The 22162-nt window shown below is 43.1% G+C and overlaps 1 protein-coding gene and 1 long non-coding RNA gene across 5 annotated transcripts in view; one reads left to right on the top strand and one right to left on the bottom strand.

Moving 5' to 3' along the window:
• Positions 1–7366: 7366 nt before the first annotated feature.
• Positions 7367–12678, bottom strand: LOC138358331 (uncharacterized). Its single transcript, XR_011225332.1, has 3 exons — positions 10989–12678; positions 7850–7921; positions 7367–7576 (listed from the first exon to the last, which is right to left on the bottom strand). It is a non-coding gene; the product is annotated as an uncharacterized lncRNA (long non-coding RNA).
• A 2909-nt stretch (positions 12679–15587) lies between these two features.
• Positions 15588–22162, top strand: part of LOC123750097 (ipis-1) — a 51112-nt gene continuing 44537 nt past the window's right edge. For 3 of the 4 annotated variants that reach the window (XR_011225411.1, XR_011225410.1, XM_069316442.1), the window contains exon 1: positions 15588–15745. The gene's annotated coding sequence lies outside the window, so the exon portion shown is untranslated. Of the gene's footprint in view, positions 15746–16433; positions 16996–22162 lie in introns of all 4 variants that reach the window. The other variant, XM_069316443.1, reaches the window with a different exon arrangement.

Consider the following 22162-nt stretch of genomic DNA (forward strand, 5'->3'; position numbering starts at 1 on the left):
CAGCAGCTGGTCAAGGGGGACCCCAATAAGGTCAGCAGCTGGTCAAGGGGGACCCCAATAAGGTCAGCAGCTGGTCAAGGGGGACCCCAATAAGGTCAGCAGCTGGTCAAGGGGGACCCCAATAAGGTCAGCAGCTGGTCAAGGGGGACCCCAATAAGGTCAGCAGCTGGTCAAGGGGGACCCCAATAAGGTCAGCAGCTGGTCAAGGGGGACCCCAATAAGGTCAGCAGCTGGTCAAGGGGGACCCCAATAAGGTCAGCAGCTGGTCAAGGGGGACCTCAATAAGGTCAGCAGCTGGTCAAGGGGGACCCCAATAAGGTCAGCAGCTGGTCAAGGGGGACCCCAATAAGGTCAGCAGCTGGTCAAGGGGGACCCCAATAAGGTCAGCAGCTGGTCAAGGGGGACCCCAATAAGGTCAGCAGCTGGTCAAGGGGGGACCCCAATAAGGTCAGTAGGGGGTCAAGGGGGACCCGGATAAGGTCAGTAGCGGGTCAAGGGGGACCCTAATAAGGTCAGCAGCTGGTCAAGGGGGACCCCAATAAGGTCAGCAGCTGGTCAAAGGGGACCCCAATAAGGTGAGCAGCTGGTCAAGAGGGACCCCAATAAGGTCAGTAGCTGGTCAAGGGGGACCCCGATAAGGTCAGTAGTGGGTCAAGGGCAACCCCGATAAGGTCAGTAGCTGGTCAAGGGGGACCCCGATAAGGTCAGCAGCGAGTCAAGGGCAACCCCGATAAGGTCAGTAGTGGGTCAAGGGCAACCCCGATAAGGTCAGTAGTGGGTTAAGGGGGGACCCGGATAAGGTCAGTAGCGGGTCAAGGGGGGGGGGGGGCAAAAAGCTTCTCGTTAACTCCATAAACACTAAAGCATTAAACAAGAGTTACCTTACGTTTAATTGTTATTATTGTTTGTAGTTATTATTCGTGAAGGTGAAGGAACGACTCAATACTCCTGTAAATATCATTTAACCAAATGTTCAGATGCTCACTACATCGTTTATCACAATATTGTCATTTTCAAGGCGCCCGGTAGGACAGTCGGGTTCGTTGTCGACGGACAATCGAGAATTCCGGGTTCGAATCCCGGGTGGGACAGAAATAAGGTGTGAAGGATTGAAGAAATTGTTTATGTAATAATCTAAGATGAGGTCTGATAAAGACCTTTTGTGCCATCTGTAATGCTTTTGCGCTACCGCTCACAGGATGAGTATGGGGTGCACAATAAACTAGCCGCCTTTGGCGGCAACAATCAAATCTGGGTGGGGCACATTTCCTTTCACCTAATGCCTCTATTCACCTAGCAGTGAGTCGTACTCATGAGTTAATCAGCTTGTTGTATGGTTGCATCCTGGGCGGGGTCTGTAATTCGACCTGGGGGTGGGGGGGGGGGGGCGACCTCGATAAAAGCCAAACGTGTATGAATTCACTCTGGCTTCCTGTCCCCCTGACACAAGTGAATTATTTATTTTTAATGAAGCCAAAAAAAATTAATTTAATTATTTCAAATAATTACAGGTCTTATGCGTATGCGACAACCAGAGCACAACTCCATAGTCTACTGAGACTGCTGGATGCCTACCTAGTCGTCCCTTCAACTTCTAGTGTGTGGTCTGGTCAACATCAGCCTACCACTACTGTCATGTTAAGATCAGGAATAATGTTGCCGCGAGACCCGTCCTCACATCCCACACACACCTGCACGTATCATATATTTACGGCGGCCTTGGGGAGTCCCCGGGGGGAATAGTCATTACCATGTCCAGTGATGAGCGCCTCTTGGGGCGCTCTCCCACACTAGGGGAGCTCTCCCACACTAAGGCCGCTCTCCCACACTAGGGCCGCTCTCCCTCACTAGGGGAGCTCTCCCACAATAGGGCCGCTCTCCCACACTAAGGCCGCTCTCCCACACTAGGGCCGCTCTCCCACACTAGCGCCGCTCTCCCACACTAAGGCCGCTCTCCCACACTAAGGCCGCTCTCCCACACTAGGGGAGCTCTCCCACACTAGGGGAGCTCTCCCACACTAAGGCCGCTCTCCCACACTAGGGGAGCTCTCCCACACTAAGGCCGCTCTCCCACACTAGGGCCGCTCTCCCACACTAAGGCCGCTCTCCCACACTAGGGCCGCTCTCCCACACTAGCGCCGCTCTCCCACACTAGGGCCGCTCTCCCACACTAAGGCCGCTCTCCCACACTAGGGCCGCTCTCCCACACTAAGGCCGCTCTCCCACACTAAGGCCGCTCTCCCACACTAAGGCCGCTCTCCCACACTAAGGCCGCTCTCCCACACTAGGGCCGCTCTCCCACACTAGCGCCGCTCTCCCACACTAAGGCCGCTCTCCCACACTAGGGGCCGCTCTCCCACACTAGGGCCGCTCTCCCACACTAAGGACGCTCTCCCACACTAGGGCCGCTCTCCCACACTAAGGCCGCTCTCCCACACTAGGGGAGCTCTCCCACACTAAGGCCGCTCTCCCACACTAGGGGCCGCTCTCCCACACTAGCGCCGCTCTCCCACACTAAGGCCGCTCTCCCACACTAAGGCCGCTCTCCCACACTAGGGGAGCTCTCCCACACTAGGGGAGCTCTCCCACACTAAGGCCGCTCTCCCACACTAGGGGAGCTCTCCCACACTAAGGCCGCTCTCCAACACTAGGGACCGCTCTCCCACACTAGCGCCGCTCTCCCACACTAAGGCCGCTCTCCCATACTAAGGACGCTCTCCCACACTAGGGGAGCTCTCCCACACTAGGGGAGCTCTCCCACACTAGGGGAGCTCTCCCACACTAGCGCCGCTCTCCCACACTAAGGCCGCTCTCCCACACTAAGGCCGCTCTCCCATACTAGGGGAGCTCTCCCACACTAAGGCCGCTCTCCCATACTAGGGGAGCTCTCCCACACTAGGGCCGCTCTCCCACACTAAGGCCGCTCTCCCACACAAAGGACGCTCTCCCACACTAGGGGAGCTCTCCCACACTAGGGGAGCTCTCCCACACTAGCGCCGCTCTTCCACACTAAGGCCGCTCTCCCACACTAGGGCCGCTCTCCCACACTAAGGCCGCTCTCCCACACTAAGGACGCTCTCCCACACTAGGGGAGCTCTCCCACACTAGCGCCGCTCTCCCACACTAAGGCCGCTCTCCCACACTAGCGCCGCTCTCCCACACTAAGGCCGCTCTCCCACACTAAGACCGCTCTCCCACACTAGGGGAGCTCTCCCACACTAGCGCCGCTCTCCCACACTAGCGCCATACAAAACCTTTGACATAATAGCATAATGTTTGTTAAAAACTACCTACTGTATTAGCATCCTGCCCCCCACAAAAAAAAATATTGAAGTAAAACAATTTAAATTTGGCAAGGGATTCAAGTGTGGCTATCAATATATGTGTAAACCAACCCATAAACAAGTCTCTGTATGGTTATAAATACGTCTTCATAAGTGAAGATACAGCGGTAAAGAGAGTGAAGTATAAATGGTTATATTGATGAAGACTGTAGCCTGGGTCACCTGAGCAATGCCAGCTACCAATACTAGTATCAAATAAATGTTTCTTAAAGTAACCTACCACTTAAAGTTACAAAGATGCACAAATTATTGGAGCTTAAAGTTGTGAACTTGCTCTCATTGCAGTTCGGGCAGGAATTAGGTGGATGTGCTGGTACAACAGGCTCTGGTAACCATTAAATTTACAAGATCACCTATGCAGCAAAATAAATACATGTTTCAATCATTACATTTTAAATTACTAATAAATTTTTTAGCATTAGCTGGAGTTACATGAAAGATTTATATTTAATAACAAATAAAAATTAATTTATTTACCTAAAAATCAGTAATTAATGAGGTAATCAATAATTAATGAGGAAAATGACCAATACAAAAACTACTAAAAAAATTACATGATTTAAATAAAATTTTAAAACACTCCTTAGTTCAGGATAGAAATGAGAGTATAAGAAACAGACTACAGGTGAACTACAGGTACATTACTTACTCCAGTGAATGACATTCCCATCTGAACACAGAGTTTGTGTTGGGTCTAAAGGCTCGAAGAACCCATTTTTCCAGCAGAATCGCTGAGGGAAAGGCATTACAAAATGCTGCTGCTGATCACATTTATGACACAAATGCTGCTGATCACATTTATGACACAAATGCTGCTGCTGGTCACATTTATGACACAAATGCTGCTGCTGATCACATTTATGACACAAATGCTGCTGCTGATCACATTTATGACACAAATGCTGCTGCTGATCACATTTATGACACAAATGCTGCTGCTGGTCACATTTATGACACAAATGCTGCTGCTGATCACATTTATGACACAAATGCTGCTGCTGATCACATTTATGACACAAATGCTGCTGCTGATCACATTTATGACACAAATGCTGCTGCTGGTCACATTTATGACACAAATGCTGCTGCTGATCACATTTATGACACAAATGCTGCTGCTGATCACATTTATGACACAAATGCTGCTGCTGATCACATTTATGACACAAATGCTGCTGCTGGTCACATTTATGACACAAATGCTGCTGCTGATCACATTTATGACACAAATGCTGCTGCTGATCACATTTATGACACAAATGCTGCTGCTGATCACATTTATGACACAAATGCTGCTGCTGATCACATTTATGACACAAATGCTGCTGCTGATCACATTTATGACACAAATGCTGCTGCTGGTCACATTTATGACACAAATGCTGCTGCTGATCACATTTATGACACAAAAAATGAAAGCAGTCTTCACATTTAATGCTTGCCTCACTACTTCTACATTGTACACAACATTTGCCTGGTTTTCCAAAAAAATAATGTAATTATGTACTTTGAATGTTAATACTGGATTTAGAAATATTGTATACCCAAGTTTAAAAATGACAAACATCTAAGTGTATTCAGAGATTGACATTAATCATGCATTTCATAATTACATTGAAATTTAACCATAATTACAGACTAAAGATGTTATTTACCTTTATCTGGAACACCCAACTTCGACAATGTCCAGCTAAACAGCATTGACCTACGTTCTCCCCATTTAATCTCACTAATTTTTTTTTTGCCAATCAGAAATGCTTGCGTGAGAATCATAAATTTCCTCCAGTTCTGCAGCAAGTGCTTTGAAATATGGGATTCTAAATTAGTCAGGAAAATCTTCAAGAGCAAATAGATGTAATAAATAAAAGTGTATTTTATACATATTATATAAGCATCTAGAACAACTGACAGCTTTCAGTAATGTGTTAGTTATATATATATATATATATATATATATATATATATATATATATATATATATATATATATATATATATATATGTATATATATATCTATACATATTATATATATATATATATATTATATATATAATATATATATATTATATATATATATTATATATATCGAACCTCCAGTCAGATGTAGATCAGGTCTTTCTATGGGCTACAGAAAATAATATGGTGTTTAACGAAGATAAGTTCCAGCTCATGCGCTATGGAAAAAATGAAAATATAAAAACGGAAACCACGTACAAAACTCAGGCAAATCATAACATAGAACGAAAAGGCAATGTAAAGGATCTGGGTGTACTCATGTCGGAAGACCTTACCTTTAAAGAACACAATAAAGTAGCCGTCACAACTGCAAGAAAAATGACAGGTTGGATAACAAGAACTTTTCACACTAGAGATGCTATACCGATGATGATACTTTTCAAAACGCTTGTGCTCTCTAGAGTGGAGTACTGCTGCACAATGACAGCACCTTTCAAAGCTGGAGAAATTACTGAACTGGAGAGCGTGCAGAGATCCTTTACTGCTGAATCCACTCAGTAAAACATCTAAACTATTGGGACCGACTAAAGAGCCTAAAACTGTACTCCCTTGAGCGCAGGCGGGAGAGGTACATAATAATTTACACGTGGAAAATATTAGAGGGGCTGGTCCCAAACCTGTACACAGAAATAACATCACATGAGACCAGAAGACATGGCAGGATGTGCAGAATACCCCCGTTGAAAAACAGAGGTGCAACTAGTACTCTGAGAGAGAACTCTATCAACATCAGAGGCCCGAGACTGTTCAACACGCTTCCACTACACATAAGGGGCATAACTGGCCGACCCCTCACAGTGTTCAAGAGAGAACTGGATAAGCACCTCCAAAGGATACCTGATCAACCAGGCTGTGACTCGTACGTCAGGCTGCGAGCAGCCGCGTCCAACAGCCTGGTTGATCAGTCCGGCAACCAGGAGGCCTGGTCGACGACCGGGCCGCGGGGACGCTAAGCCCCGGAAGCACCTCAAGGTAACCTCAAGGTATATATATATATATATATATATATATATATATATATATATATATATATATATATATATATATATATATATATATATATATATATATATATATATAGTAGTTACTAGGTACTAAGATTATATTACATTACATAGTTCAAATAGGGACGTACCAGAATTCAATGATTTTCGTGTTTGTTCTGCAGCTGGTAAATATGTTTGAGTATATGTTGGTACACTAGTTGAGAAGTCAGAACTTTGAATGGGTGGAGGTGAAAGAGAAGCAGGCAGAAGGGCTGTTTGGCCAAAAATCAACCTTTAAGTATGGTAATTCCACAACACTTTATCTATTTATAATCTGTAAAATATCTACATTTTTTTGCTGTCTATGACCATCGGGCTCTAAGTATTGGTTTTGCCCTGCGCCTTGCTGCCCCTATCTCCACCGAACACCGGTGTATTTGCGGCTATGCAAGGGCAGACCAATATGGCAGCCAAGGCCTAATCTGTCATAAGACACAAGGAAAGATTGCCAGATATGAAGCAGTCAATGACATTATCAAAAAAAGTTTGGCTAGTTTGGTTCAGATGTAATACAAACAAAGAGTAACGGTTTCAAGTTCAACAAACCAAAATGTAGGGCTGACAACAGGAAATTATTTTTGACCCAGAGGGTTATTAACACATGGAACTGCCCACCCACCAGAGCTGTAACTGCCAAAACTGTGCTGAATTTCTAAATATACCCAAAAAAGATCATAGAGGCAAATGGGGGGAATTTCGACAAGCCGCGGGCTTCCTGTACTCTTCTAGGCTACTAGAGTTTGTGGCATTCAGGTAAATATCTGTTTTCAAAGAAGAAGTTGACTATAACCTTGGATTATCTATAAACAAATTTTGAATAATAAAACACCAAAAACTTAAATAATTTTAAGTCTGAGGCAAAATTACACTACACTAACAATTAAACCTATCATTATACTATGATATATGAACACAAACATGGGTCATGGAATAAATAACTAAATAAAAAATTACCTTCTGATAAGTTTGAACGTTGTGTTTGATTGATTTCAATAATCCTGCAGTCATTTTCTCCTTTTCCTTTCTTGTGTGAAAGCTTCAGATAATTTAGGTCCTCAATATTTAAACTTCGCTTCATATATTCACATTTTTTCTGGAGAGCCGAGTTTATTTTCAAATATTCACGATGAAGGTTCTCTTTAGCTAAAATTGCTAGTGTCCGGAGACCTTCTGTTAAAAAAAATATACATTCTGAATAGGATACATTATAACTGTAGCAAGAGAAGCTACATTAAATGTTTTGATGATATTGTAACTGTCTAAGCCAATGATCAAAGTGATAGAAATTATAATGGGATAATGGATTTCAAGCCAATTATGCTGAGCATAGAAAAAAATACTGTTGTTATTGTTAAAACAAGGACTTACTGTATTACACAAGGTTGTAAACTTTGATATTAATGTATTATAAAGGCCATAATCAAATGATTTTATAAACAATACCATCATTATTGTCTGGAGTTATTCTTGGTACATCTGGTAAGTAAAGATAGTTTTCAGGAGCCAAGAACGAATCTGCCAAAAAAATATTGGACGTTGTACATTCCAATTTGTTACAATAGCCTAATACTGCATACTAATACACATTAAAAAACAAATTGGAAATAATAGCTAGGCTAACCTAACACAATGACATAACATAACACATCTTTATTTGTAATTTTGTCACAAGCTGATTAAATGATATTTTTTACCTGCTAGTATGCTGGCTGGGGGTCGATCTTCCAGGCATATTTATTCTACTGACTTGTGGTTTTAATGCTGTCGCAGTAAAATGATTTGTGACAGACATTGTACTGCTTTCTGTATCATCTACTTATTACAAATACAAATACAATTATTTATTCAGGTAAAGTACATACATACAAGGTAAGATACAAAAGTTGATGGATTTATAGATAGAGCTAGTACATACAATTCCTAAAGCCACTATTACGCAAAGCGTTTCGGGCAGGAAAAACACTAAGACTAAAACTTAATACTAATAAAGATTAAAGTATAAATTGTGTTGAGAAAAAATAAGAAAAAAATGGAAAAAAAGGGAAGGGGGGGGGGGGTGAAACATGACAGCAAAAAGCAAAATACAATTTGGTCAACAAACAGCATTGTTTTAAATAGAAGAGATGGGTTGACATTTTGGGGGTGAGGTAGGTTACATTGAGTTAATTAGGTAGTACTTAGTTTTTAAATAAGGGTAGGTCATTCCACATTCGAGGTCCCTCGATTTGTAAAGCATTTCTAATTTGACTAAGTCGTACTCTTGGAATATCAACTAGGTATTTGTTTCTGGTGTGGTGCTCATGGGATCTGTTACAACCTTCTAGGAAGCTTATTATAAAAAACATAATTGATAAAAACAACATGCTGCATACTAAAAACGTATTGGAATGTGTATACTAATATGCAGTAAAATATATTCTTCCTACACATAACAAGCAAAACTTTAATACTGTAACTAGTTTTTGAAAATTATTTAACTAAACAGCAATGAAACATTTGCATTCTTTTCAATTAGTAAAATATTACATATGAAGGAATTATCTACATAAATACCGAGAAAACTTTACATACCATGCCCGAATCTAGGATCTTTTCTTCTTGATAGTAGGTGCAGTTTGCATGAAGGATTTGTTCTCCCGATGACCGCAAAATCTAGGATCACGTGTGTTATTGTTGTTGAACGAATGCGCCCATGATCACATGGTTACATTCACTGCGATGAAACTAACAACTTTTAATTTTATACAGCTTTTTATATCAACTGTTTTACTTAAATTTTTTTCTGTTATAAGTTCTAAATATAACTAATATTTGCTTCTTTCTTATGCCATTTGTAATTAATGTCATAAAACTTTACCATCTGAATGCACCAAACTGTGCCTTTTCATATTTCCAAACTGAAGTCGAACACCGGAAAATGAATATATCCATGAAAACTGAATCACGTCCTACTATTTGGAGAATTGTTAGTTCTTTTCCCTACTGATATGTCTAGTTTGTGTCATATAAGTATTTATCCAGAGGGTTGGTAAATATCGGTGAAACAGCTTGCCAGCCGAAGGATAAAAGTCAAACATCTGTTAACTTTTCTTTTAAAATACTGTATAGCTGGAAAATATGAAGGCAAACCTTCGACAATCTGCCGATTTCCTTTCCTCTTCAAGGCTACTATTGTTAGTGTCTGTCACGGTAAACCTATGTAAAATCGGAAAAGTTTTTTCAAGGGGACCCTGCACTAGAGTTGATGTTGGGAGACGCTCTGCTTCGTGGTTGATGGATTAATATTTGAATGTTGGTCAGGACTAGTGCTCTATTGGAGCACTAGACGGTCAATGGTCGTCGTTCTTCTTTATGATAGGTTCAGTTTATTGTTTAGCCACGGGAGACATCTCCCGTCAGGCAGGGTGCGATCGCACCTCCACAGATCTCCAGTATCATCTATTGATACTGGTAATGGCTCAAAAGGGCCACCACTTACGAGCTATTCATGGCTGTGCCACCTTTTGGGTGACTTAATCTTCATCAATCTATTGTTTAGTGGCCAGTATTATTCAGTTTATTGGCCAGTGCGTTGGCATCAGTTCTCATTGACGAACGAGCAAAAATTAGAAGGATTTAAATCGTAATTTAAATAGTTATCTCATCCCTTCTTTCCTTTGAATGTCAGTGACTGTGCTTCTGCTATACTTAATTGTCTCAAAAGCGGCCAATTTTCATGATACCTTACATTATAAAGGCAAAATTTGTGCCGAGTATACGAGTATAAGCAAAATTGACTGAGTTGCCGCAAAAATTAAGAAAAGAAAACAGCACACCCTTTACATTAAAGAAAACGAATTCCTCTTTTCGGGGAGAATATTCTAGGGAGGCGAGCCGGTAACTGTAACAGCCCGATAAGTGCAATTATGTATTAAATACGTAAGTATGAAAATTTACTTATTACACTTAATATTAAAACGTATTGTCTATTCGGAGGATGGGTTGAATCATGTATAGTGACTGACCCAGTGTACCAATCCCGTAGACAGTACACTGTAGCGAGTAGATTATCCCAATAATATACTCGCTCCAAATATAGTGTTAATATTCCTGTCAACCTTTGGAGATGAATGAGGTGAGGCGTTGCCCGGGCAACACGGTGAGGTGTTGCCCGAGCAATATAAGCAGCGGTCTAGCGAACATTGGCCAGTCTACTTTCAAGTGTGGTCTAGAGCAGACACTTGCGAGATACTGTACCGACGCTCAGTGCGCTCAACTCACACCAAAGTATCACCTGTGTACTTCTGTATATTCGACCAAATATATATATAGTATCTTAGTGTCTGTGTTTATTTATCACCATACTTTACGTAACAATGGAACCGTTACAACACCTTTCCGGTAAGCGGTGCATCACGGTTTTACCCAGATAATCAATACTCAAAGATGCCTAACAGATATCTTATCACTAGTTCGCTATCACATCTTTATATAACTATAACCTAGCTCTCGAACAGCTAAATTCTCCAGTACACATTGATTAGAGTTTTTAAGTTCCCTTAGAATGCCTTTTTAGGATGTCATGAGAATAGTGTAGACGTACCTTAAGGAGGGTTGAAGGTGGCGACGAGGGTGTCGCCAGGCGCTGTTTGTTGCTCAAGTGTGTCGCCAGGCGCTGTTCGCTGCTCAAGTGTGTCGCCAGGCGCTGTTCGCTGCTCAAGTGTGTCGCCAGGCGCTGTTCGCTGCTCAAGTGTGTCGCCAGGCGCTGTTCGCTGCTCAAGGGTGTCGCCAGGCGCTGTTCGCTGCTCAAGTGTGTCGCCAGGCGCTGTTCGCTGCTCAAGGGTGTCGCCAGGCGCTGTTCGCTGCTCAAGTGTGTCGCCAGGCGCTGTTCGCTGCTCCAGTGTTGGCCACAACACTCCCCCAAGGTCACGGTCCGCTCACGCCACCTCACAGTCACAATTTATTTATATTGATATTATTATTACAAACTCTCACACGTGATGAAAATCAAATTTGAACTTTTATGTATAACGCCCATATCCTATTATTGTACACGTTACGTGGAAAAAAGTATTTACGGCATTACTGTGTCAACGTTAATATAAAGAGCTGCCAATATTGGAGGCGTTGTGTGTAGCAGCTGATAAAGTGGGGGGAGAAGCCAGTGACGGCGCAGGGAGGAGCGTAGCCTGTAGGAGAGCTGGAGCCTGTAAGAGCACTGAAGATAGTACTGCTGCCTGTATGAGAACTACATGCAAGATTGTACCCCCCTGTAATGAGCACTGCAGAGAAGAGTGCTGTTGTCTGCAAGTGCAAGGAGAATTGTTACCGATAGGAGCACTGCAGGGAAGATTAGTCTGTTCAAGCACTGCAGAGAGAAACCAGTGTGTACAAGCACTGCAGGGAGGATTGTTGCTTCTACGAATATTGCTGGGAGGATTGTTAGTTGTACGAGCGCTGCAAGAGGATTTGTGGCTATCGGATCACAGCAAGGACAACAACACGAGCACAGGGACGCAACTATGGGAAAATTTACGGGCCGGCGTGCACTAGTGACAGGTGCTGGAGCCGGAATTGGTCGTGGCCTGGCTATTAAGTTAGTGGGAATGGGTGCACAAGTGTTCACTTTTTATTCCAATAAACCTACATTTGTTTTACAGGTAATAATAGCTGACCATGGCACAAACCTCGCAATCCCTCCGCCTATCCTATCGGTTTACTGATTCAAGGGCGAGGCTACACCCATGTAGTTACATCCAATTACTGATTAGAACTGACACGAGGCGCGCCTCTTTATATATAAGAATATAATTTGTCACCCCACCAATACAAAGATAACCAACACGAAAAACTGATTACAATTCGTTTTCTCGGGGACAGGAGACCTATGTATATTTGTTTTATTTATTTATTTATTTATTTATATACAAGAAGGTACATTGAGGTTTAACAGTGAAAACAGAAATTAAGTTGAATTTACATTCTTGGAAAGCCACTAGCACGCACAGCGTTTCGGGCAATTACTTTAGGCATGTATCGAGGTTTCCCCAAGGTCAAACTACTGACCCTCCCCAGGATGCAACCCCACAATAGCTACCAAACTCTCGGGTACCTATTTACTGTTAGGCGAACAGATGCATTGGGTGAAAAGAAATGTGTCCAACTATTTCTATCTCATCCTAGAATCGAACCTGGGAGCCCCCCAGGTTTAAGAAATGGATGGACTTAGATCCATTTCTAATAGATCAGCTAAAGGGCGATTTAAGTAGAATCATTGAAAAACATTTGTCTCACTAATTTATTGTATATATTTACTTCTTTATGTTATAATTACCTATATATTATGCTTGTATGTCTGCTGTATCAGATGGGCCATTGGGCTACATCGGATGTGCCAATTGGGTGCATCTGATGGGCCAATGGGCCGTCTGCGTTGTCCAAGTATTGTACCTCACCTTACTTCACCACTCCTTCCTGCCTATTTATACCCATCACTCGATCTGTAAAATGACCTTCTGAAGATGTATTTAATATACGAAAGTACTTAAGGAAATTTCCTGTTTCATTTTTCCTCCGTGGTCTGACATTGTCATAATTATATATTATATAATTATATATATAATTATATATTATATAAGGTATCCAATGCTACTTATTGTTTACCAAGCGGTCGCAAGGAAGCCTGGTTGCTGAATGTTTTTTATATTAATACATTTAGGTAATCTGCATTATGCAGCTACCCTAGACTATATGAAGGGGAATATAAGGTGTATCTACGTGATGCTAAAAGATCCCCATCATACAAGATGGTTAGTCATACAGAGGCATGTGATTAGTAGTCTGCATTGGCGAACTCTGGGTGCATTATGAGGATATTATCAAGAACACGAGAGTTAATAAAGTGATTCCAAAACTCCAAGTGCCTCGTGCCGGCAGTTGGCTGGACGGGTGACCTCATCCATAACAACACTTATAAAAATACATTACTATAAGTTCAGTGCAAAACTAGTTAATAAGTCAACGCCCATGCCAGGAAAGGTATGGGTGTTGACCATGTCTCATAACTACCAACTCTTCAAATAAAGCACGACAGAGCTGATCACATTGAAATTTGTAATACAGAACAAGTTAGAACGTAGGACTGTGAAGAAGAGATGGTTTTTCACCACAGGCTTATTAACCCATGGAACCGCCTACCCGCCGAAGCCGTAACTGCTTAATTTCAAAATATACCAGGAAAAGATCACCAAGGCAAATGGGGAGGGGGGGGGGGACCTTCGACTATTTCCCGGCTTCCTGTCCTCGTCGAGGCCACTAGGGTTAGTGGCCCTCAGGTAAATCAGAATAGCAGGATTACAGAAATGACACGACCATAGTTCCTTAGAAGACATTACCGCAGACAGCAGCGTCATTAGACGTTGAGATGGAAGTCTCGTCCTAACCACATACTCAGACATTGATACAGCACTCTCCTAGGAGAGTGTGAGAGACCGTGTAAATTCTTTACATAAATTTCACCAAAACACAAGTGTGGGTTTTTATCCAATGTTAATAATAATATAATAATACTAATATAATAAAAATTAAGCAAAAGTACATAGTATACAAGTAGATTGTATGAGGGATAGGCGAGGCACGTATGATGCCTGAAGCCAGTAGTCAGAAAGCGGAGGACGTGCTGTGGCTGCTAGCTCCCACCTGCGCCATCTCCTCCACTAGTACTTACACCAACTATTTAGTCAAGCATACATAAATAGACTGAAATTAAACACAAAAAGTTATTTTGATAATACTGACTAGCCCAAAGGCTAATTCAAGTAATCCTAGGCCTAATATGCATTATCTTGGCTCTAAAATAGTGTATATATATATATATATATATATATATATATATATATATATATATATATATATATATATATATATGTATATATATATATATATATATATATATATATATATATATATATATATATATATATATGTATATATATATACATATATATATATATATATATATATATATATATATATATATATATATACTCAGTCTAGAAATGTTTAAATTTGGATTTTGTTTTTTCGTGCCCCTTACAAAATAAGCAGTATAAAAAGTGAACATAATTGAGGAAAGACACTATTATAGAATCTATAGTTCTAGCAACAGTACAGTCGATATACTATTTAACATTAGCAATGACAACAAAATCATGTCTCTAGTCTAAGCTGAGCAACTTACATCTGTGGCGACCCAGTTACATATAGTTTACTTCAATAATCATGCACGTCCCACACTCATCATCCAGTGGGCCGATCATTAAGCACTTGTGTGGCCTAATGACCCTCCAGAGGATGGACCTAAAACCAAACATTTATTTATTTATTTATTTATATACAAGAAGGTACATTGAGGGTTAAGAGAGAACATTTAGGACTGATGTTGATTTTACAATCTTGTAAAGCCACTAGCACGCATAGCGTTTCGGGCTAACATCAAAAGAAACCATAGGAGAGTAATCTAAGCTATGCAGGCGATGAGTCACAATAACGTGGCTAAAGTAAGTTGACCAGACCACACACTAGTAGGTGAAGGGACGACGACCTTTCGGTCCGTACTGGACCATTCTCAAGTCGATTGTGAAGAGGAAGATTGATTGATGAAGATTAAGCCACCCAAAAGGTGGCACGGGCATGAATAGCCCGTAAGTAGTGGCCCTTTTGAGCCATCTGTGGAGGTGCGACTGCACCCTGCGTGACGGGTGATGTCTCCCATGGTGAAGAGGAAGTAGATGCAGGCAATAAATAGGCTAGAGAGAGGTGAGGAGCAAAGTGTAGTAGAGGAGATAGTAGTAGATACCTTCACCTTCTAGTGTGTGGTCTGGGCAACTAATCTAGGCTATAACGGAGTGCATTATAAATTACTTCAACAGAAAAATCTGCTCTACCAAAACAGTTGGGAGTTTCCTCTAGTGTTAATATGCTCTAAGGGAAGCGTTGCCATATCAACCAGCTAGAAATTACCATAAAGAGATAAATATTCGTGGGCGTATTACAAGGAATTTTGTACAGGAAAATTGCCTATGTATGACGCAATTTGTCTTTTTAAATGTTCAAATGACTTTGCTTATTATCTTTTCTAAATGACAAGAAGAAGAACACAGTACGAATTAAAAAAAAATCCAGGTAAAAGTAGTTAGAGGAGAGGATGTGTGGGTGTCGTGGTGCGCCTGGCAGCGAGGCGGAGGCACAGGACACGACTCCTGCGGCAGCAGTTGGTGTCTGGCTATCTTGCAGGACGGTGCTGTCTCTCTCTCGCTCCTCCAACACACATATAGGATTTGCTCCCCTGCAATTTATTACGTAAGTAAATGTCTTGTTATTCCGTAGATAAATACGCGTTTCACGTTATTCTGTAAGTAAATGTCTTGTTATTCCGTAAATAAATACGCGTTTCACGTTATTCTAAGTAAATGTCTTTTTATTCCGTAAATAAAAATACGTGTTAAGTAAATGTAAATAATAAATACAATGCTATTTTGTTAAGTAAATATCTTTTTCTATAAATGTGTCATGTTATTCTGTATATAAAAATAATGTTATTCAATAAATGTTAATATTATTCCACATGTATGTGTGTTTCGTGTGAGGAAATATAAGTGGTGAGGTGTGGCTGTTTACAGAGACGGACATTGAGAATTTACCTGGGAAGTTCCACCTATCATAGTCAAATCTTTCTCTATACTGGGAGCAGGACAAGGTGGAGAGGTGCGGTGTTACCACGTCCTCAGTAACCCACAGTTGGACACGACTGGTCCGGGAAGGTTGGTCACACTAGAGGGGCTGACTTGTACCAGACAAACCTGACTAGCCCGTCAGTCTGTCTAGCTTGTAAGTCTAGCCTGTCTGTCTATCTAGCCTTAACAATGTCTTCTGAAGGTTTTCCCTCCCGGTAACTGCACGAGTGATGTTGAAAGATACGGCACTTACTGTGGCGCATCAATGTTCATAATTTGGCAGATATTAAAAGTTATCGATGTTGTTGATTCAGGGGCGACGACAATCGTGGGATCGGATGCGCCCCGGGGTACCCGTGAAGGGTTAATCGTGAAGCCTAATGGCGAAATGAATGTCGGTTATCAGTGAAACTAATGTACTTCGCGGCCACTAAACACACTGACAGGCAGCTGATTGTGGATCCCCAAGAGTCCCTCAGGATGACAGGCACCAGGGCTCCGCCCCACACAGAAAACACTTTGTAGAAAAATAGAAACTTGGACCGCCAACTTAAACGCGAAAGTCATCGGGTGCCCTCCGGCAGAACAGATACCAGCCGCCCTTGGTTTGAGGACCCACCAAGACCCACTAACTCTCGGTACCTTTCGGCCAAGCCGGCGCCAGACACCATCACCCCTCCGGAAGAACCAATCAGAAAACGTCAAAATCTACCAACTGTCCTGTGATCCAAGGTGATTGGCGTGTGCCAATCTCTGCCAAATAGATCGTGATCGGGCGGCTCCTAGGCGAAGTAGCGGTACAGACGTCCGCCCGTCGTCAAGGTTAAACCAGGAGTCAGAGTTATTGATGTCTGTGAAGGTTATCTTCCTCACTTGGTACGCAGTGCATGCATCATTTGGGAGGACACTCCCCCTTTATTTACTCTTTATTCTTGAAAATCATATCTGAATGCTTTCTCTTAGGTTTTCTGTTCGTTGATGCTGTTAATGACAAATTACCTGCATTTGTAACAAACATATTGGAGGGATGTTCGTAAATTTTGTCGATATATCCAAGAAAATCAGGGAAATTTCTCCAGTGCTGCACTGCAAACGTACACAAACCCTGTCGAGCGATACTTTTATTTATTTATTTATTTATTTGTATACAAGAACGTACAGTACATTGGGTTTATGAGAGTACAGAGCATTGAAGTTTTAAATTCTTGTAATGCCGCTCGCACGCATAGCGTTTCGGGCAAAAATGTCCCGTTGCCACTACTCGCTCTCAGCACAGAGTGAGTGTATATTCACTAATTGTATCTGCAGAATCGAGCTATTAGCTCTTAGACTCCGCCTTTCTAACCATTTTTTTCCCTCTATTTCTACTACGTATATTTCTCTTAACACGCGCGCACACATACACACACATTCCCAGGAAGCAGCCCCTAGAAGCTGTCTAACTTCCAGATACATATTTACTGCCAGGTGAACAGGGGCATCAGGGTGAAATAAATTCTGCCTCTGCCTGGGATCGAACCTTAGGACTACGACCCCAGAGTGCTGTCCACTCAGCCGCGAGGCCTGTGTGTGTACTCGCCTAATTGTGCTTGCGGGGGTTGAGCTCTGGCTCTTTGGTCCCGCCTCTCAACCTTCAATCAACAGGTGTACAGGTTCCTGAGCCTATTGGGCTCTTATTATATCTACACTCGAAACTGTGTATGGAGTCAGCTTCCACCACATCACATAGTGTCAGAGAGTGTGTGAGTGTGTGTGTGTGTGCCTGTGACAGCTAACTAACTCCAAGGTACCTATTTACTGCTAGGTAACAGGAACATTCAGGGGGAAAGAAACTTTGCCCATTTGTTTCTGCCTGGTGCGGGAATCAAACCCGCGCCACAGAATTACGAGCCCTGCGTGCTATCCACCAGGCTACCAGACCCCTGTGTGTGTGTGTGTGTGTGTACTCACCTAGTTGTACTCACCTAGTTGTGTTTGCGGGGATTGAGCTCTGGCTCTTTGGTCCCGCCTCTCAACCGTCAATCAACAGGTGTACAGATTCCTGAGCCTATCGGGCTCTATCATATCTACACTTGAAACTGTGTATGGAGTCAGCCTCCACCACATCACCCCCTAATGCATTCCATTTGCCAACCACTCTGACACTAAAAAAGTTCTTTCTAATATCTCTGTGGCTCATTTGGGCACTCAGTTTCCACCTGTGTCCCCTTGTGCGTGTTCTCCTTCTGTTAAATAGACTGTCTTTATCTACCCTGTCAATTCCCTTCAGAATCTTGAATGTGGTGATCATGTCCCCCCTAACTCTTCTGTCTTCCAGCGAAGTGAGGTTTAATTCCCGTAGTCTCTCCTCGTAGCTCATACCTCTCAGCTCGGGTACTAGTCTGGTGGCAAACCTTTGAACCTTTTCCAGTTTAGTCTTATCCTTGACTAGATATGGACTCCATGCCTGGGCTGCATACTCCAGGATTGGCCTGACATATGTGGTATACAAAGTTCTGAATGATTCTTTACACAAGTTGCTGAATGCCATTCGTATGTTGGCCAGCCTGTCATATGCCGCTGATGTTATCCGCTTGATATGTGCTGCAGGAGACAGGTCTGGCGTGATAACCCCCAAGTCTTTTTCCTGCTCTGACTCCAGAAGAATTTCCTCTCCCAGATGATACCTTGTATCTGGCCTCCTGATCCCTACACCTATCTTCATTACATTACATTTGGTTGGGTTAAACTCTAACAACCATTTGTTCGACCATTCCTTCAGCTTGTCTAGGTCTTCTTGAAGCCTCAAACAGTCCTCTTTTGTTTTAATCCTTCTCATAATTTTAGCATCGTCCGCAAACATTGAGAGAAATGAATCGATACCCTCCGGGAGATCATTTACATATATCAGAAACAAGATAGGACCGAGTACAGAGCCCTGTGGGACTCCACTGGTGACTTCACGCCAATCGGAGGTCTCACGCCTCACCGTAACTCTCTGCTTCCTATTGCTTAGATACTCCCTTATCCACTGGAGCACATTACCAGCTACACCTGCCTGTCTCTCCAGCTTATGTACCAGCCTCTTATGCGGTACTGTGTCAAAGGCTTTCCGACAATCCAAGAAAATGCAGTCCGCCCAGCCCTCTCTTTCTTGCTTAATATTTGTCACCTGATCATAGAATTCTATCAAGCCTGTAAGGCAAGATTTACCCTCCCTGAACCCATGTTGGCGATTTGTCACGAACTCCCTTCTCTCCAGATGTGTTACCAGGTTTTTTCTCACGGTCTTCTCCATCACCTTGCATGGTATACAAGTTAAGGACACTGGCCTGTAGTTCAGTGCCTCTTGCCTGTCGCCCTTTTTGTATATTGGGACCACATTCGCCGTCTTCCATATTTCTGGTAGGTCTCCCGTCTCCAGTGACTTACTATACACTATGGAGAGTGGCAAGCAAAGTGCCTCTGCAGACTCTTTCAGTACCCATGGTGAGATCCCATCTGGACCAACAGCCTTTCTAACATCCAGATCCAGCAGGTGTCTCTTGACCTCCTCTCTCGTAATTTCGAACTCTTCCAAGGCCGCCTGGTTTACCTCCCTTTCTCCTAGCACAGTGACCTCACCTTGTTCTATTGTAAAGACCTCCTGGAACCTCTTGTTGAGTTCTTCACACACCTCTCTGTCATTCTCTGAATACCTGTCCTCGCCTGTTCGAAGTTTCACTACCTGTTCTTTCACTGTTGTTTTCCTTCTGATGTGACTGTGGAGTAGCTTTGGTTCGGTCTTGGCTTTGTTTGATATATCATTTTCAATACTTTTCTCTGCTTCTCGTCTCACCCTGACGTACTCATTCCTGGTTCTCTGGTATCTCTCTCTGCTTTCTGGTGTTCTGTTATTCCGGAAGTTCCTCCACGCCCTTTTGTTCAGTGTCTTCGCTTCCATACATGCCCTATTATACCATGGATTCTTCTGTTGCTTCTCGGATTTTTCCCTTTGGGCCGGGATGAACCTGTTTACTGCCTCCTGACACTTTTGGGTAACATAGTCCATCATACCCTGTACAGACTTGTCTCTGAGGTCTGTGTCCCAAGGTATTTTTGAGATATATACAAGAGTTGTTACATTCTTGTACAGCTACTAGTACGCGTAGCGTTTCGGGCAAGTCCTTAATCCTATGGTCCCTGGAATTCGATCCCCTGCCGCGAAGAATCGTTTTTTCATCCAAGTACACATTTTACTGTTGCGTTAAACAGAGGCTACAGTTAAGGAATTGCGCCCAGTAAATCCTCCCCGGCCAGGATACGAACCCATGACATAGCGCTCGCGGAACGCCAGGCGAGTGTCTTACCACTACACCACGGAGACTGCTTATGGTCTCCGTAACACATTTGGTAACACATTTCACTTAGGAAACTTCTCATCTGTTCATAATTCCCCTTTCGGTATGCCAGCCTTTTGATTCCTAGTTCTTTTTTGGGGGAGATAAGTCCTAGCTCTACCAGGTACTCAAAGTTCAATACACTGTGGTCACTCATTCCCAAGGGCGCTTCCATCTTAACTTCCCTTATATCGCACTCATTTAGAGTAAATATCAAATCAAGTATTGCTGGTTCATCTTCTCCTCTCATTCTTGTTGGTTCTTTGATGTGCTGGCTTAGAAAGTTTCTTGTTGCCACGTCCAGCAGCTTAGCTCTCCATGTTTCTGGTCCTCCATGCGGGTCTCTGTTCTTCCAATCTATCTTCCCATGGTTGAAGTCTCCCATAATTAGTAGTACAGATCCATTTCTGCTAGCAACAGAAGCTGCTCTTTCTATTATGTTAATGGTGGCCATGTTGTTTCTATCATATTCCTGTCTAGGTCTTCTGTCATTTGGTGGTGGATTATATATGACTACGACTATAATTTTTTTCCCTCCATTTGTTACAGTACCTGCTATGTAGTCACTGAAACCTTCACAGCCCTGAATATCCGTCTCCTCAAAATCCCAGCCTTTTCTTACCAGCAGAGCTACACCACCCCCACCTCTTCCTTCCCTCTCTTTCCTCATAACATAATAGTCCTGTGGGAACACTGCGTTTGTTATCGTTTTCGTGATCTTTGTTTCTGTGAGGGCTATTATGTCTGGGTTTTCCTCTAGTACCAGTTCTCCAAGCTCATTTGCTTTATTTGTAATTCCATCTATGTTAGTGTACTTCGCTTTGAGGCTCACTTTGTTCTGTCCCTTCTCAAATCGCCTCCCTGGTGAGTGTTCTGCTGGTGGGGGAGGCTGTTCCATGGGTGTGAGGACCTGTGAGGTGGATAACAGGGTCTTAGAGGATACTGGGATGAGGGGCGGGGGATCCAGTGAAGGGGGAGGGTATGGGGTGAAAGGGGAGGGAGGACGGGAAGGAAAGGGGGGGAGGGAGGACTCGGGGGGAGGGGAGGGGTAAAAGGGTGGGGATTGGGTGTGGGGGGAGGGAGATTTGGCTGAACATTTGAATGGGGGCAGGGAGGGTTTGGGGTGGGGGGATTTTCTATGCAGAGGAGGGAGGCGGGGTTGTTCTCCCTTCGGGTGTTACTGTGTAGCTGGTTGTGGGTTCCCCCCTCGCCTCTGGGGGTGTTGTGTTGGGAGCTGTGACTTCCTGGTTTTCCCCTCTCGCCCTGGGGAAAACCAGGAAGTCACAGCTCCCAACACTGTGTGTGTGTGTGTGTGTGTGTGTGTGTGTGTGTGTGTGTGTGTGTGTGTGTGTACTCGTCTAGTCGTACTTGTGGTGGCTCTGGCTCTTTGGTCCCACCTCTCGACTGTCAATCAACTGGTGTACAGATTCCTGAGCCTACTGGGCTCCATCATATCTACATTTGAAACTGTGTATGGAGTCTACCTCTACCACAGCACTAATGCATTCCATCTGTTAACTACTCTGACACTGAGAAAGTTCTTTCTAACGACCCTGTGGATGTGTGTGTGTGTGCTCACCTAGTTGTGCTTGTGGAGGTTGAGCTTTTGCTCTTTGGTTTCACCTTTCAACCGTTAATCAACTGGGGTGTGTGTGTGTGTGTGTGTGTGTGTGAGAGAGAGAGAG

This window comes from Procambarus clarkii, chromosome 83 (genome assembly GCF_040958095.1).
Source record: "Procambarus clarkii isolate CNS0578487 chromosome 83, FALCON_Pclarkii_2.0, whole genome shotgun sequence".
In the NCBI taxonomy this organism is placed as follows: Eukaryota; Metazoa; Arthropoda; class Malacostraca; order Decapoda; family Cambaridae; genus Procambarus; species Procambarus clarkii.